We start from the raw sequence: 17244 nt of genomic DNA on the forward strand, positions 1-17244 counted from the left end.
CATCATCTACGTTGACTGTATTGATCTAGTTCATAACCTGAAAGAAGTTCCACTATGTTCCCTTGAGGACTCTTTAATAAAAAGACTGCTCCTTTAACTTTTCTTTACAGCCCCTTTTGAAGAGCTAGAGCAATCTCTGTTGACCTAGTCTGTACCTGCTCCAATGTAATAATAACCTATCGATGTGTGCAGTGACTGATGTAGTGCTCGGTGTTTGAAATAGTGCTTGATAAGTGTCTTATACAGAAAAAGCATCACCTTTTTGTAGTTTATCTTTTACTGATACAACATTAGGTGTATTTTGTTTTCTGAGGTATTTGTGGAAATGAAAATCCCAATTACTGCCTCCATACATGCTCCCAGTCTCATTTGATTGTTCCACTCAGCACCTATTTCTTGGGTTGTTTCCTCGATCTTGGACTAATTATTTTACAGAATTCTACAATGAATTTCCTTTACCATCTGCTGGTCTAATCAACCTAATGATCCATGTCCTCTGGAAGCAGATTGCATTATTCCTCATTATTTGCACTGCTTCTGATTTTACCATCATTTACTCTGTAGATTGAGAACTTGGCTCCAGTTCTTGGCTGCTGCTGAGGGCAGCGACAGCACAACTTTAAGCAGATGTTAGATAAGGTTATCTCTAGAGGTATTAATATCATCTGCTAGCACAAGTCAGAGCAGCCTGAAAGTCCCCTGAAATGAGAGTAGGCACCATTGATCCCCGTTGCTACAATTACCTGAGTCAATGGATTCAACAAAATCACGAGGATCAACATTTCTTAGCCAAGCTTTGAATGGTGCCAGAACAGAGGGGATAACACAAAAGCCCACTCGGTGCCTACATGTTACCAAAGATTTCTCCTACCAAGAATGACTTAAGGGAAAATTTATGCTATCTTCAAATTGTAAAGAATCTTGTAAAATCAAGCCCTTGTTTTTAAATATATATATATATATATATATTATTTTGTCAGGAAATTGTCAAGTATATAAATCAGGGCCCTTAAAACTGAAAACTGACTCAGAGCTGCTGAACAGTAATGTCTGTGAAGCAGTAAATAACTGCTAAGGATCAGAATATATATATATATATTAATGTACAGCTCTACATTAAACAGAAATAAAAAACAACTGATGTTGAAGATTAGTTTCTAGGAGCTAACACAGCTTCTCATCATGGCTATTGCTTCCGCAGAGGCAGTTCCAGTGAACACATCAACCCTTAGAGTCCTGAATGAATTTGCAAATCTGTTGAATAGGAAAAACACTTTTTCTTGCAACACAAATACTTATCTGCTCAGATATAGGAGCCACTGGAAGTACTCTTGTCTTCAGAATAAAGGCCTAGAGTAACATGGTTTTTGGGGGGTGGGTATGAAATGTACGTGGATTTCCATGTATCTTTGAAAACAGGTACCTGCTTTGGTTTCTTCTGCAGTAATGGAAATTAAGGGGTCTCTACTTGGTTTCCAGAAAATATGTTATGAAATACCCTAGGGCAACTGAAAGATGGGGACAAGCACTAGTAGAGACCTATGAAGGGAGAACTTTATGAGATGGCAGCTGGAACTGAAACAATGTTCTCTAGGCTGCCAGTTAGGGCTTGGAAACCCAAGAGAGCCCCTGCATATAGCTTCCATGTATTTACTAAAGCCTTCCCTAATATTATGTGGAGATGTGAATGACAAAGCAGTGTGGAGAAGGCATTCTGAATAGCAAATTGTTTCTTTCTGCAATGAACATGTCGGGTGTTATTTTTGCAAAAAGCTAGTGAAGTTTCACATACTGTCAGGCTATCCAGGGCACTGCACAATTAATACTTATTTATCAGCTATGATTTATAAGATATTTTTAAATGAACAAAAAGATTTCCATGGCACATCCGACTGTCTGGGAGGGCAAAGCACAGATAAGAAATCGATGTTGCGTAGAGGTTCTGCAGAAAGAACACATCTTGGTCCCAGACGAGCCTGGCGATGTTTGCATTCTCACAGAGAAGAAGAGCTAATCAAAGCTGTGACACGGTTAAGTTCCCCTAAATTAGAAGATAAGGAGGAAGGGGAAGTGAAGTCCCCAGGAAATCATTTGATACTTCATTTGCACTCAAGAGGCAACCCTACAACTGTCACTGTCACAGGGGGGACTGAAGCGCAAGAGATCCTGAATCCTTAAGATACCACCGAAGGAGCAGAGTACTGCTAATTTGTCACATTGGCTTGTGTGTCCCAGAGATAGCTTACAATGACAAGTACACTGAGAGTTGGTTTTGTTGTTTGTTGCTTCCCTTCCAGAACTTGGTTTGTGATCAGGACTTTAACCTTTGCTTTTCCATTTATCTTGTTTCATAGCTAAACTTGCTGAGCTGCTGAAGCTGAGGTGAATCTCTGAGGCCATGAATTCAAAGAGATCAGGGCTTGCAGGCACCTGCTGGATGGGTTTTCAGCAAATGGGGTGTTTTGCTCACTATCTGGAAAGTTTGGGCCTGGGGGTTGCAGCATTTTGTGCCACAACAAGGACAGAATGGGCCCTGGCCAGGAGCTAGTGGGGAGGAAGAGGAGTTAGAAGCAGGGCACGGTGTCACTCCACATCCCTCAGCATCATCCAGGCAGCACAGGGTCTGGATGTGTAGAATAAGAATTTTTGTTGTGCAATTATGTTTTGAGAATCAAAAAACAAGCCATAAAGAGAGACAATGAAGCTGGGAGTAATTTTCCTTTCTTTATTTGAACCATATATTTTCCTTTTGGTTTTCTCTTTCCTTTCTGTGCCTGAGTTCAGTTTACCTTATTGAACAGGACTGGGCTTCAATAATCCCTCCAAACTGATTCTTTAATTGTTTGAAATATTTTTTTCACCCTTTTCTTTTTTTTTTTTTTCTTCATTTTTTAAATATTTTATGAAGATATTTATAAAACAGGGTGGAAGTAGCCTGATCTGCATAGTTCAGGTCAGAATGAATGAATTAATTGCATTGGAGAGAATATTTGCCTAGAAAGACCTCTATTCATTACTTACAGGGTTCCTGGGACATGGGAATCAACAATTTTCAGATTCTGACACGGCTTTTAAGAGTCTATATCTAGATGGAATTTATCTGCCTTCAATTTTTAGCCAGTTGAATCATCATCTGCTTTTGTCTTATGGTAAGAAGACATCTATTACCAAGTTTCTCTTCTGAATACATGCATGGATCAATCAAGTCCTCTTGCATCCTTACCTTTGCTAATCAGACAGATTTGGGATGTGGGTCTTTCAGGTTAAAGCATGTCTTCTCCTTTCACTGCTATAATGACCTTTCTCTGAACAATTTGTAATTAATCAATACCTTCATTAGCTGGGGTACCAGCATTAGACATACTAGTTGTACCACTGCCAGATACTTCAGCTTGATTTTCTTCTGAATGTGCATCACAAAATCACATCTATTAGAAATGCTCTCCATCATTCATATGTAATGTAGATTATTTGTAAATTCAATTTGCAAAATGAAATGCTATGCAGTACTAAATTAAATAACACATGGAAATCCAAGGGGTATTGTGTAAGTACGTAGTATTTCCTTTAAAAGCAAAGATGCCTCTGTAAATTCCTTTTTTTTTTTTTTTTTTTTTTTCTGAATGCGTAATAAAGGTTGATTCAGATCCCACAAGAAATTGTTATCTGGACTTAAAGCTTTGTCTGTCTCACTATCTAACCACTATATTATTACATGTATAATGTATAATTCTTTGAGAGGGACTTTCAGAGACTATAGGCTCTGTAAAATTGATCTCTGGAAGTGATCCTAGGAAAATGATTTTATGGAGAATTACTGTTACTTTTGCTGGCATAATGCAGTTAATGATGCTAGCCCTACAAATCCAATGTAGTGATGTTGCTCTTCATCATTCATATTTTAGTGCCCTTAAGGTTTTTATTCAGTTTTCCTAAGGATGGTATTTTGTATATCTAAAAATTGAGCATCTTCTATTTTTTATTTGTCAGGACAGATGAAAAATTTTATGGCATCTGTGGGAGTGAGATTCCTCTCGTTTAATTGTTGTCTTCAGTGCTGAGGCATATGACAAGAACAGTAAGGAGTCAAATGCTCATCATTTAAAGCTATTAGAACAACTCAAAACATCGATCCCATTCAAAATGCAAAATTAAAATAGTAACACTACTTTGTAGATTTCCTGTGCAGGAAGATGAAATGTCTGGAGATGGATTCAGCCTGTAAAAATGCATTGGTTGGACACTTTCGGTAGTATTTGAGGGATGTGTAATTATTATACAGAACAGCTATTAGCCTGCTTAGTGATACAGCATGGCATTGAAATTGTGAAAAGCAGGTGGAAGGACTGAGTGTCCTTAAGGAGATGTAGCTCTGTTGGTGGTAGTGATGGCAGTAATGCCGGTCCTCTCCCCGCTGTCCTTGAGGAATAACTACCCTGGTGAGGTGTTCACAACCCCACACTCATCTCCTGCTTATCTGCACCCTCACAGACAAATAGTGCCTGCAGACATTCAAGTGAGGCATCTAGACAGCCACTCACTGAGAAGCAGAATTACACCAGCTTCCCGTGCATGGTGCACTGGAAAAGCAGATGAAATTGAGCTGGTCATGCACAACTGAGAAGGCTGCAGAGAGTGAAATGTTCCTCTGCCTGGGAGCTGCTAACCCTTTTTGTACTGATCAGTCTTTTAAAACTTCTAGACAAGTCCAATCAAACTTTTCAAAGTTCAGGGAAGTCACTGGGAATGTATATAATAATAATATAAAATAATATATGTATATATGTTCTGTCAGTCTATATTTGCTATACACTAGAATTTACCTCTGATGAGCAAATATTAGCATGTTTTGCTTTTGTATGATATGCAGAAACTAACAGCAGTATCTTTTTTTTGGTCACTTGTCTAAATATGTTTGAACAGTCACAACTAGTATTTTCTCTTTTGGGGAAAGTAACAAAGAAGGTTTTTTTTAGCATTCTACCTTGTTTTGGTATAGGGATATGTTTATTTAAAAACAAAATTTTAAAATGTGCCAACAGTTTTGCTTTATTGGGGATTTCACAAAAAGCCAAGTGACAAGAGGAGGTTCAGTGACCTTCTCTTGTAAGAGGAAGTATTTAAACATCACAGCATTCTGAGAACAAGGGCATACACGATGAGAAAAGTGTATCTATTCACTGCATTCATGCAGGAAGCATTTAAACCTCTGCTTGAGGACCAAGTAATATGCACCATCCATGCAAAAGAGTTTACAAAAAGACTTTAAGAAAATTTCTCTGCAGGAAGATTTCTTCATGAACTTCCCTGCTCTGTTCCTCTGTACAACAACAAACAAGTTGGAGGGGAGAAAACTTTTTGATCAGCTAAATTTTTCCTGGATTCAGTGATTCATCTGTTAGAAAGCCAGCTCAGCAGATCTGTGTGCTGCCAAACACAACTTCTGTGGGCAGTATTAAACCTGGTAAACAACTTCCTTTTCCAGTCTTTTTGCAGATGACACTAAATTAGGAAGAACTGCTGACTCCCTCAGAGGTAGAGAGGCCTTGCAGAAAGATTTTGACAAATTAGAGGGATGGGTACTCACCAACACTATGAAGTTTAACAAGAGCAAGTGCTGGACTGTGCACCTGGGACAGGGCAGCCCTGGCTGTACGTACAGACTGGAGGACAAGAGGCTGGAGAGCAGCCCCATGGAAAGGAATTTGGGGTTTTGGTTAATGGAGAGTTGAACATGAACCAGCAGTGCACCCTGGCAGCCAGGAGGGCCAACCATACTCTAGGGAGCATCAAGCATGGCATTGCTAGTCGGTCAAGGGAAAGAATTGTCCCACTCGTGTGCAGGTTTGGGTGCCACAGTATAAGGATGTAAAACTACTAGAGTGTATCCAAAGGAGAGCTACAAATATGGTGTAGGGCCTCAAGGGGAAGATGTCTGAGGAGCAGCTGAGGTCCCTGGGTTTGCTCAGCCCAGAGCAGAGCAGGCTGAGGGGAGGCCTCATGGCGGCCTGCAGCTCCCTCACGAGGGGAGCGGAGGGGCAGGCGCTGAGCTCTGCTCTCTGGGGACAGCGACAGGACCCGAGGGAACGGCATGGAGCTGGGACAGGGGAGGGTCAGGCTGGGGGTTAGGGAACGGTTCTGCACCCAGAGGGTGGTCGGGCACTGGGACAGGCTCCCCAGGGCAGTGGGCACAGCACCAAGCCTGACAGAGTTCAAGGAACATTTGGTCCAACAGTGCCATCTGTTTTACGGCCATAGATGGGTCCCTCACTGTGTTCCAGACTATGGGCACACCTCTGCTCCCCACAGCTGTCTGTCTGATGCTCCCACCTTCACCCCACACCACCACTGCTCCTGTGGTAAGGCCCAGGCTCCCTGTTGCTGGGTGTTTGAGGAGCCAGCCTGTTCCCCGCACCGTTGCGGTGCCAATGGTGCTGCCTGTATCATTCTGTGGGCTGGGCGCTGGAGGTCCCTTGGGCGTTGGGGTCTCTTGTGCCACTGGTGCTATCCCTCTGCCCACGACACCTCTCCTTCTGGTGTAGTGCATTCCTTCCATTCTTTTAGGTAATTTCATTCTATTCTTTACAGAACAGGACAGAAGCAAGGTGCATCTTCAGCCCTAATTTCCATGTGCGCTTTGTGCTCCTTTACTTCCCTCTCCTAGCACTAAGAGGGATCAGGAGACAAGTGGCCACATCTCTGCATGTGAAGACATCTAACAGTCTGTCTGTAGCCAATGGACATCTCTGGTAGCCAGCTCTGGAGGGCAAACTGCTGCTGCCAATGCTACCCACCAACCTCCCAGGTAGGGACAGGGCGGTGAGCACTGCAGCACTCAGCATCTCTGCCTTTTGAGCCAGCTCAGAGGTATCTGTATGTGTTAGATAAACATCTTCAGCCAATTTAAGAAGCATAATTTATTCATAAATGTTTTGTGAGAAAGCCAGGCACACCTTATTCAATCTTTTATGCAGCTGACATGATTTGCTAAGGATTTGTAACTCGCAGGTTAAAAAACAACAATTTTCAAACTTCAAGAGAAGTGGACAAATGGTTATATTTAACCTCCTGCAGAGAAGATGGGGATCCCAGACACTGTAATATTTCTTCAGTTACTTTTAAAAACAACAGCATAAGATTATAATTTTCATAAAGTACAACAAAAGATTTAAAAATTTAGAAGCAGTTTTCTGTTAGAAATGCAATTGTGCTGTTTTAAAAGATTACATCAACTTAATTTATATTGAAAGGAAAATTCCTATAAATTCAAGGCTGAGATGGAATCTTGCATTTAATTCTTTGTAATTACCTTTGCTATTGTTATATTTAGAAGTTTGTTTACTAGTTTTCTTACTTCATTTAGTGAAAATAAGGTGGATTAACAATGCCATATTAGCACTCATGAACTGAATTCTTCTGTGATTCCAGAATTTTCATTTTTGTTACCACCGGGCACAAAAATCCATTGTCAATATTGACCTTTGCAGTGGAGGACACCATGCATGCACAGTGTGACCCAGGGAGTAGAGAACACGGTAAGGTCAGGAGAAGATGTTATGGTGGGATTTCACAGCTTCTGATTCCTTTCATGCATCCAACATCCTCAGGAGAAGGCTGAAGCAGATGAAAATCCAAGTGAGCTCTGTGCAAAAGAAACTGTCTACAAATAATTGAAAGTGGATTGTAACACAGTCTTTAATTCCAAGTCTGTATCCTTTTTAGGAGAGTCAGGATTTAATTATACTTGTGGCAAAACTTTCCCACCATTCTTGAGGTTACTGAGCACGTGTTTAAAGCAGAAATTCTGTAAACCATTAATGTTAATATTTCTTTATACATCTTGGAAAAATTGAACTTCTGTTTGAAACTCGTGGCATTTTTAATCACGCTAAATGGATGGCCAGTAAATTGTAGGTCAGTCAATGATACGGTGATTCCCAGTAAAATAACGGGAGATGTTTTTTTTTTGTCAGATTAGTGTGTCATAGGGAGATTTCCATACAGCATTTAACCTCCTATTGTGTGACATTTTGATTTAACAGGTAATGCTATCCAATCTCAATACTGCAGGTACTAAGTGGATTAAAAAGTAACTGATATGTTTTATGGGTTATTTCTGAAAGAGAATGCTTAATGGAAGAAGGTGTTTCTGAAATGTTCTGCAGTGATGAGTTCCTGGCCCAGTGCTTTATTTTATTATTTTTTTTTTCTTTTTAATAAAATAGGAACTGGCTAATAAAGCTTGCCAAAATTCACACACTAGCAGAATGGCAAATCAAGATGAGAACTTATGCAAAGTGATTCTGAACTGCTTTATAAACCAAACACATTGAAGGAAAAAAACAAAACAAAACAAAACAAAACAAAACAACAACAACAAAAAAAAACAGCAACAATGACAAGCATAGAAAATGTCCTACTGCAGCCAATGAGCCAATGACAAGATTCTCACTGACTTTGACAGAGATGGGGATGGGGCTTCATATGGCTTGTTTAACAGCGCCTGACAAAGGTTAACATATCCATGAACACAGATTGCAGTTCTGCCTGTGAAGACTGGACCATTACATTAGGATAAACAGGACTGAAAATATTTATTGGTCATGACAGATGAATCAGCTGACCATAAGCACTTGTGATAGTGCTGTCACTGTAAGGCTGTACTGGGAAGCAAGAAAATTTTAGCCTCACTAAAGCTGGAGTCCTTGACCTGAGCAGGTCAGGTTACATGCACCGTGTTAGCAAATAGCTGAGTGGACCTGGGCCAGGTGCTGATATTTGTCATTTATTCTGTACTTCCTAGTTAATAATGCTGTGGGCACTGCCTAAACATTTCTTCCATATCAGAAGTCAAAAGATTGTTGACAAATTGGCAAAGGTTCAGAAACAAGACAGGAGAGTAATCCACAATCTGGGAAGTGCATATTATGGTGATTAGGGATCTCTGGCAGCTTGGCTTTTTGAAAGAGTAAGAAATAACTCAATCAAGGTCTTTAGGTACGTACGTGGGAAGCAGAAAGCATCTGCTACATTACAGCTCTGTTATCTGTAAGGCAAAGGTATAACAAAATGTAATACCTGGAAGCTGAATCTAGACAAACAATTATAATTTTTTAGTATCGTAAATCTGGTCACAGACCGTCCCTAGACACTTTTTTAGACAAGTAAATCTGCAAAACAAATCTAATATTCCAGTCTAGCATGTAGATTTCGTAGCCCACATTTAGCTTCTGATGACTTACTGTCCTCAGCTCTAGGGTCCCCAGGCAAGGCACAGCAAGGAACACTACAAAGGAAATAACCACAGTATTTTTTACTCAGAATAGTTTTCATAAAGAGCTGCAGCATATGAAACTTGCAAAGCCTGAAGGCAGCTTCCCTCTGCCAGGTCACCCTGAGCCCAGGCATGTCAACTGTAGGATTTGTGCCTAAGACCAGTAAGGGACTACACAACTGTTTGGGACATATGACTTGAAGGGACCATTTTGAGTCACTGAAATATTTGTAGAACTGCTACTCTACCTACCACCAGAGAGCATGTCCCACTGCCCTCCATCCCAAATCAGTTGATCTGGAGAAAAGATCAAAAACTACGCCTGATCTTCCCAAAAGAAGACATCAGGACAGACTGAGGATGTCTCCCATGTCCTAATTTTCCAGCAGTACCAATGTTTGGGTATGTTATTCAATTCAGCAGTGGATGGAGAAGCTGCACAGAGAGATCTGAGTGTCACCGCTTGATTTCCAGAGGGAAAACCCTAATTTGGCTTAATTAAGGTTGGACTAGATGATCTTAGAGGTCTTTTCCAACCTGAATGATTCTATGAACCCTTCACCATTCCTTGGCCAGGGCATTTCCCATGGTGGTAGCAAGGAGAGAGGTTCTTGGGTGCCTCTGCCCTCTGCCCATCGTGGGCTTCTGCAGATAGACAGCCTGCAGGGCCCTGCACTAATAACCTCACTGGTACATCAGGAAAACCCTGGGTGCTGCTGGTGGACCTCAACAGCTTTGTCCCAGGTGCTCGGCTCCTGGTGGCTGGAGAGGAGCAAGCCAGTGCTGTCAAATGGGTGCTCTGACCCACAGCAACTTCTACAGGACTTCGGTGAGACAAAAAGGGATTTGTTGCTTGACAGAAAAAGCCTCAAAACTGTCAGATGTTTTCCTAAATACACGTCCTGGAGACCAAACACATTTTTGGTGTGGAGGCAAGAAGTTCTGGGTGACTTGATATGACCTGTGTTTTGCCGAAGAGTCTATTACATTGAGTTCTCTAAAAAGTTACATTATGAATCAAAAATCAATTCACATGCTGAGAAATTCATTTTGAGAAATAGTACAAGGGGAATAAAAAACAAACCAGAATTGCTCTGTTCCAATATTTTCAAAATGGAATGGTCTTGGTTTTGTTATCAAATACTGTTTCATTCTAAAACTGATCTAAGTTTCATTTTAATAAATGGCAGAAATATGTGAAAATGGAATAATATATCTGATTGGATATTAGTTTTCCCTAATTTATTTTCAGTTTGGCCACCAAGCAGAAAAATCAATTATTCTCACAACTCTGTTCACTATAAATAAGTGCCTCTCTTCCAAGACACTGCTCTCCACAGCCTTCTGCTCTTGTATGGAAACTTGCTTTTGCCAGATATAGTAATTTGTGGTTCTCCCCAGATGCTACCTTCTTATATTTTCATTCACATTAAGCTCCCCTTCGTTTTTTCTACTGTTAGTTGTGATTACAACTAGTTAGCCTCTACTGCAAGTTTCATTAACATGATGTTTATTGCCTCCTTCAGATAATGAAGCTATTAATTAAAATTGTATCTAACAAGGACCCAGTGGGTATGTGACTAAATATTTCTTCAACATGGTTAAATATTGTTTTTTATTATATTTGCTGTCTTTCCAAAGGTTTTTATAATACATGGTACTAAGACCAGCCAAGCCACTTGGAATATTTTGAGCAAGTCCTTCAATGAAATCAGAAGGCAGCCTCCCTTCCCTCATACTGCCCCTTCACTGGAAAAACTGTATGTTGGGTAAAACTTGCACTCTGTTAACTCCTATTGTTTATCGATCATCAGTTTCATTAGCCTCTTCCTTTTAGTGGTTATCTCCATCATTTTTCCCCGTTACTGTATGCACACTTAGTTTATGCAAAGTGTGTAGTATTGCCAATGTCCCACTGTGAAAGTCCTGATAATTTTTTCAGAGCTATTGAAGTGTTGACTCTACTCAATACCTCTTTTCCTCAGTGCCACCATTAAAATGAAGAACAGGTTTAGAGATGTATTTGAGCAAAAGATTATTTCAGCAGTACACATGAAGTAAACATTTATTCAAATGACATCCTGGAGCTAAAAACGAGTTAGAATTCCAGAAGCCTGTTAGCAGCAGGAGAAAGACCATGGGACTACAGGAAGTGGTGTTTCCTTTCTCAGAGGAAAGGGAAAATTATAACTGTTGACATCAGGACTGAAAATCATAATTTTTGTTTTTCTTCACCAGTAATGTCAAATTTGGTTATACTATTAACATCATAAGCATTATCGTAATGAGATATGAATCCAGATGCAGAATAGGAATAGGTTGGATACCCCTTAGATGTGTCTGCTGATCAGGGGACTCCATGGAAATTACTGAGGGAATTTAAAATCTTTCAGGCAAAAAACTAGGACAACATCATGGCGTCCATGGGGAACAAGAAGTTTTAGAAGATTAGAAAAAGACAAATACAGTGTCTGTGTTTAGAAAAGGATGAGGGAAGAATATGAACATGGAGAATAGAACTAAAAGAGTTACAGATCAGTCTGCCAAGCTTTAATTCCGAGGAAAATATGGATTTTATTTTTTTTTTAATGAATATATGGAAGATAAAACAGGATAAGTAACACATAACATGGATTTATTGAGGAACAATCTTGTTAGATTTAATTTTTTCTGGATAAATACAAAGATAAAGGTGTCCTATAACTTGGCTCTTCTAAGGCTTTTAATACCTTGTTATGTAATGTTTTCACAACCAAATGAGGTAAGGTGGTTTACGTAAAGCTGCTGGAAGGTGAACGCATAGGTAGGTGACAAGGAGCACTTAAACCAGTGGCTACTCTTAGCTCACTGATATGCTGAAAGGGTCTTCAGCAGTTCCACAAGAGTCTGCCTTGGGTTTGGTATTAGTCAATATTGTTATAAATGGCTTGAACAACGAAACAGGTTATATGCTTATTAATTCGTTAGATTATATTAACCTAAGTGAGCTGCAAGCACTCTGGAGACTTTAGCAGCTAAGTACATAAGCATGATGCCGTGCCCAGGTTTGTACAACCTGCTTGTCATCAGGGCTAATTAAGCACATTAACATCTTGCTAATGTGGCTACATTGCTCACAGTAGCTGCGATATCCCTGAATGGCACTGCACTTTGCCATAGAGATACCCTGTAAAAGAGAAATTCCACTCTTTGTCCATTTAATCTCCTTCCCCAGTCTGGTCCAGGTCACAGTGCTGATTTACTGGCAGGTCACTTAGGTCCGTTTAACTGTTTTACCATAAATCCATCTGGAAACACAGTGGACTTAGTTGTAGCATGTTGTGTAATGACAGGGTGAATGCTCACTCTAGGCTAGAATATCATCTCGCACAGCATGAAAAGCTCTCAGAGGCTCCCGAGCTTCCCTTGCAGATTCTACTATCCAAGTATTGATCATGACCTGTGCATCAGAAAGGTCTGCACCGTCCCTGATACCTATACTAGGAGACTGGTAATTTTCTTGTTTTTCCTGAAAATATATTAGATTGCAGGCATACCGTGATTCTAGCAGATCAATGCCAGAGAAGTTAATATCACCTACTCTTGCCTCACTGCTGTATAAATTAGGAACAAGCAGAAATGCTATGCAGAATCCTAACTGGCTTGTCAGTCAGGTGAAGTAATTGGCCAGCTTCTGACTTACTGGAGTTTAAAATCTGGAGATCAGACAGTCCTTTGCTACATCCTGACTGATCTGGTGTTTAACATCCCAAGAAGAAATATTTGGAAATATATGTAATATATATTTGAATGGATTAGAATGTTAACCTAATTAAAGCATGGTTTTTAACTGGTGTGAATTAGAATATGTTTAGTCATTCTTCTCTGCCTTGCAGAAAATTAGCTGAGAACATCATAAGTCACATCCTGATTGCACTAATATTGTCTTGGTAAGGGCTGAGAGGGTACTTCAGCACTACCAGGTGTAATCCTTGAAAGCTTCCTGAATGCTGAGCATTGTGTAGTCTTCAGCTACTTGGCTCCTGGTAGTATCATTGCAGCCACCTCCATGTTGCTTGGGGGTCTGGAAAGGAAACCTAAAATGTATCCTGTTGGCAGAAAAGTTTATGTGCTTATCTTAAACTAGGCTGGTCCAGAGAAATGTAAGGCTTTCTCCATGTAAATTCCAGCCTAGGAGACATATCTCAACTCAACTTTTATTGTAGGAAAAACATGTCTAGACACCAGCCTTCACTGCACAGCTATCTTTGAAGATGTACAGGATATAGCCTGCAGCATGGCATTTCACAGCGCCTTTAGTGTTGGATCTACTGACCCTCTGGCAAACAGCTGCCACGGCGAGGGAGGCAAAATTTTCAGCATTGCAGAAGGAGTCTCTGAAGATGTCAGTGAGCGGCACAACACAGCAAGCCACCTGAAAGCTCTGTCTGAGTTAATTAGTGGCACTGACGAGCAGGATGTGCTAGCAAGGCTGAGAAATGCATGGTGTGGTTGCTGTTGGGACTGACCTGACCTGCTCAGAGAAGCCCTGGGTAGTGAGACACTGCATTGGGCGGTGCAGAACGTCCTTGGCGTTGTCAGATAGCTTAGTAGGACTAGACAAGAAGCATTTATTGGTGGGCAGGGACTGGAAAGTTTAGATCCCAATAGTTTTTGGGGGGATACAGTGTTTTATTTTAGCCAGTTTTGCAACTTCTCCAAGTTACATGGGCTGAGAGAAGGAAGCTGAGCTGTGCCAAACAGTGCTGCTTTTCTTCTTCCCTCTGGATCTCAATTATTTATGGTCCCACTTTCACTGTACTTACTTCATCACATTCATCTGTACTCCCCATCTGCCTTCCCCTTCAACAGCCATTGTTCATCTTGCTTCTTCACAGGAACCTTGAACTGAACCTCTCCTGGGTTATGGAAAGCTATTGTCTGCTGCCACTGGGAGCCATTTTTGTCTTTCCTTTGAAAGCTGCTGGGATGTTTCCTTCTTTTCAATCCTTGCTTCCAAATGCAACCTAGGTACTTCTCACCTTCCTCACATCCTTTCGCATCACTGCAGCCATTGCTCCCTGCCTGACCACCACCCTCCTGCCAGCCCCTCTCTGCCCACCAAAGGGGATTTCTTTCATTTGCATCCAATTATCTTGCTATAGGGCAGACTTTGGGATATGTGACTTTTTTCTGACAATTGCACTCCATACCCAGTTTGGGGGAAATCTGGTCCTGCAGCCTGAAGGGATGCAGCTCTGGCATGGCCACACTGTGCTTCCTGGCTCTGCCCTGTTTTATGGGTGCCCTGCAGGATCCCCCTCTGTTATCACTAACATGAGATGAGCAGGATTAGATTCAAGAGAAGTGAGGTAAATCTTCTAAATTAAGTGCTCTCAAATTTTTGGAGTAGACCTATATTGGACCATTTCTGACTGAAACTGTGATGGCAATGGCAGTTTCACTGACACCGATAACAGCAATTCCAGCCAGCCCTTTGCTGTGTCTCTCCCACAGCCGTAAACACTACAGAAATAGAAGACATGTTGATCCCCACGCCCCGAGAAGGAACATTTCGCCAGCACAGCCGGGCCCCCGGGGGGGATGGAAGCCAAAATGTGCAGAAACGGTAATAAAAAAGACATAATGTAAAAGTTAATGCTTCTTGATCGACAGCAAAGGCTCATCAGTGGCGAGGCTGCGGGTTGCCACGGCGACGGGGCCGCACGCTGGGGCTGCCGCTGCTCTCGGCGCTCCCCTCAGCAGCATCGCCGCTGCCAGGCTTAACGGGAAGCCTTGCCCGCTGCTCTGGGTGGTCGCCAGCCACCAGCTGCAGCCCGCTCTGCTCCTCAGACAGCGTGGGATGTGTGTTTTGAGATGCTACCAGCGCTGGCACCCACTCAGGGGTAATCGAGCCCCAAGCATGCTGAGGTTATCTCGGTCGGTAACGATGTGGTGCAGAAATTCCTGCTTGGGCTCGAGGGTTGTCCCACCTTCAGCTCACGGTGAGCAGAGGAAAGGAGGGAGCAGAGCAGAGGCTTTTCCAGCTTCTGCTTTGGGTGCCCCACGTATCCTTGCACAGGGCTGGAGGCAAGCTGTCACAGCCTCAAGACTTCCATGGCTTGCATTTCTCCTCTTCCCACCTCAATATTTAGGCCAGTCCAAATTAGATGAGCATTTTCTTTGGAAATGTCTACATCAGTTGTGTTAATAGGTTACAGTAGTTTTAAGTAGCTATTTAAGTGGGCTCAGAGTGAAATTACCAATTGTTGATAGGCATTGGATAAGCCAGTGATGTCGCAGAAACCCAAGAGGGAAGTCCCAAAGAAGTGGAGCAGTTGATGTACTCTTACGTGCAGCTACAGATATTAAAAGCTACCAAGCAGCTTGACTCAGCCATGAAACAAAAACAAACCTCTAAGGCAGAGCTGCTTTTCAAGAGGGTCAGGTGGGGGATGCTGTTTGCAGGGTGTCCAGGGACATCTCCCTCCCATGGGAGCCTGCATGTGTCCATGTGGGCACCTTCTCACATGCTCAGCAGTTTTTTTTTCCAGTTCCCTTAACTGCTCTGCTAACAGTGTCCAGCCCCACCAAAACAGATTTTTTTTCATTTACTGTCAGGAACCTTTATTGCTATTTATTCATTAACATATAATAGCCTACTACCACACACCTTCCTCATAAGCTTCTTTCTTTTCTGTGCTAAGTTCTCTTTCTTGCTAATGCTTCTCCAGCTACGCTTTCACTCCTCCTCCCCATTATCTGTCTCTTAATTTCAAATACAGTGAAACTAATCACACCAAGATGTGCATCTCTTCCCAGGCATGGCCCCTGGCCCAGAGACTGCATCCATCTGTAGTTCTCACCCACAGCATCCAAAGGTTTGCCTGCCGCAGCGCACAGCCCTTCCCCTAAGCACTCCAGACAAACTGCTTAAGCTGCTCCACCACAGCAAAAGCTTGATTAGTTCCAAAGAGAGTAGTTTATTGGAGACATAAACCAAGCAACATCCTTTATTTTATGCTTTGTGTAATGATCTACACACATAAAAAATGAGGACATTGTGATCTGATAAACTGATCAATAAGGAAGGATTATATCCTTTCTTGAATATCCTTATATATCCTTAGTTAATCCTTTTAAGGATTATATAAATTCACTTTAAACTTGCCCATTTTATAACCACACATGCACACAAAAATGTTTCTAAAAATAACGTTATTCCTGTAAAATCCAGTATTCAGTAGGATGTGCCAAAAAAAGGAGCTGTCCATAGCACATGACTTGCATCCCCTTTATTGTGTGTTGCATACTTACTCACTAATTTATAAACAGGATCCTGCCTTACCAGGTGTGTGAGACTGTCTGCTGTCAAGAAAGATCATGATGATGAGAATCCTGCCTCATCTTTTGAAGAAGCTTTTGGGGGAAAGCCTGGCGTAAGTAGTTTAAGATGTGTACCTTTTTAGATGAAACTAGATGGCAGCCACATAGCTGGGACTCAGTTAATTTCCAAGGAGAAAAAAAATAGTGAAGGTGTGAAGGGGGTTGTTGGAGAGAAAGGATAATCTCCTGAAGATTAAGATGATGAATGCTGACCTGAAGGGTTTGAGACTATCCCTGCTTCCACCACAGACTTTTTGTGTGATGGCAGGCAAGATGTTTAAAACCTTTACAGATGAACAGCAACTCAGTGTGGCTCCTACTAAAGCCTCATTTGGAGAAGTGCTGCAGACAAAATCCATGGGAGCTCTGCTTTGAGAAATGAAGTCCCAGCTGTCTTTTACCTTAACTGTTCTGTCCAGAATATACCAGCCTCCTATCTCATAGAGACATGATGTTTTCCAAGACTGTGAAGCACCCATATAGTTGTGATAAGAAGCATAAAAAAGCATCCTAAGCCTGTCTTCAGTGGCAAATACAAAGTGCAGTAAAGCAAATCTGGGCTGCACATTGAGCAGGGAGAGAAAAACAAACCCTGGAGAAGCTTC

Source organism: Aythya fuligula, chromosome 1, assembly GCF_009819795.1.
Source record: "Aythya fuligula isolate bAytFul2 chromosome 1, bAytFul2.pri, whole genome shotgun sequence".
Taxonomy (NCBI): domain Eukaryota; kingdom Metazoa; phylum Chordata; class Aves; order Anseriformes; family Anatidae; genus Aythya; species Aythya fuligula.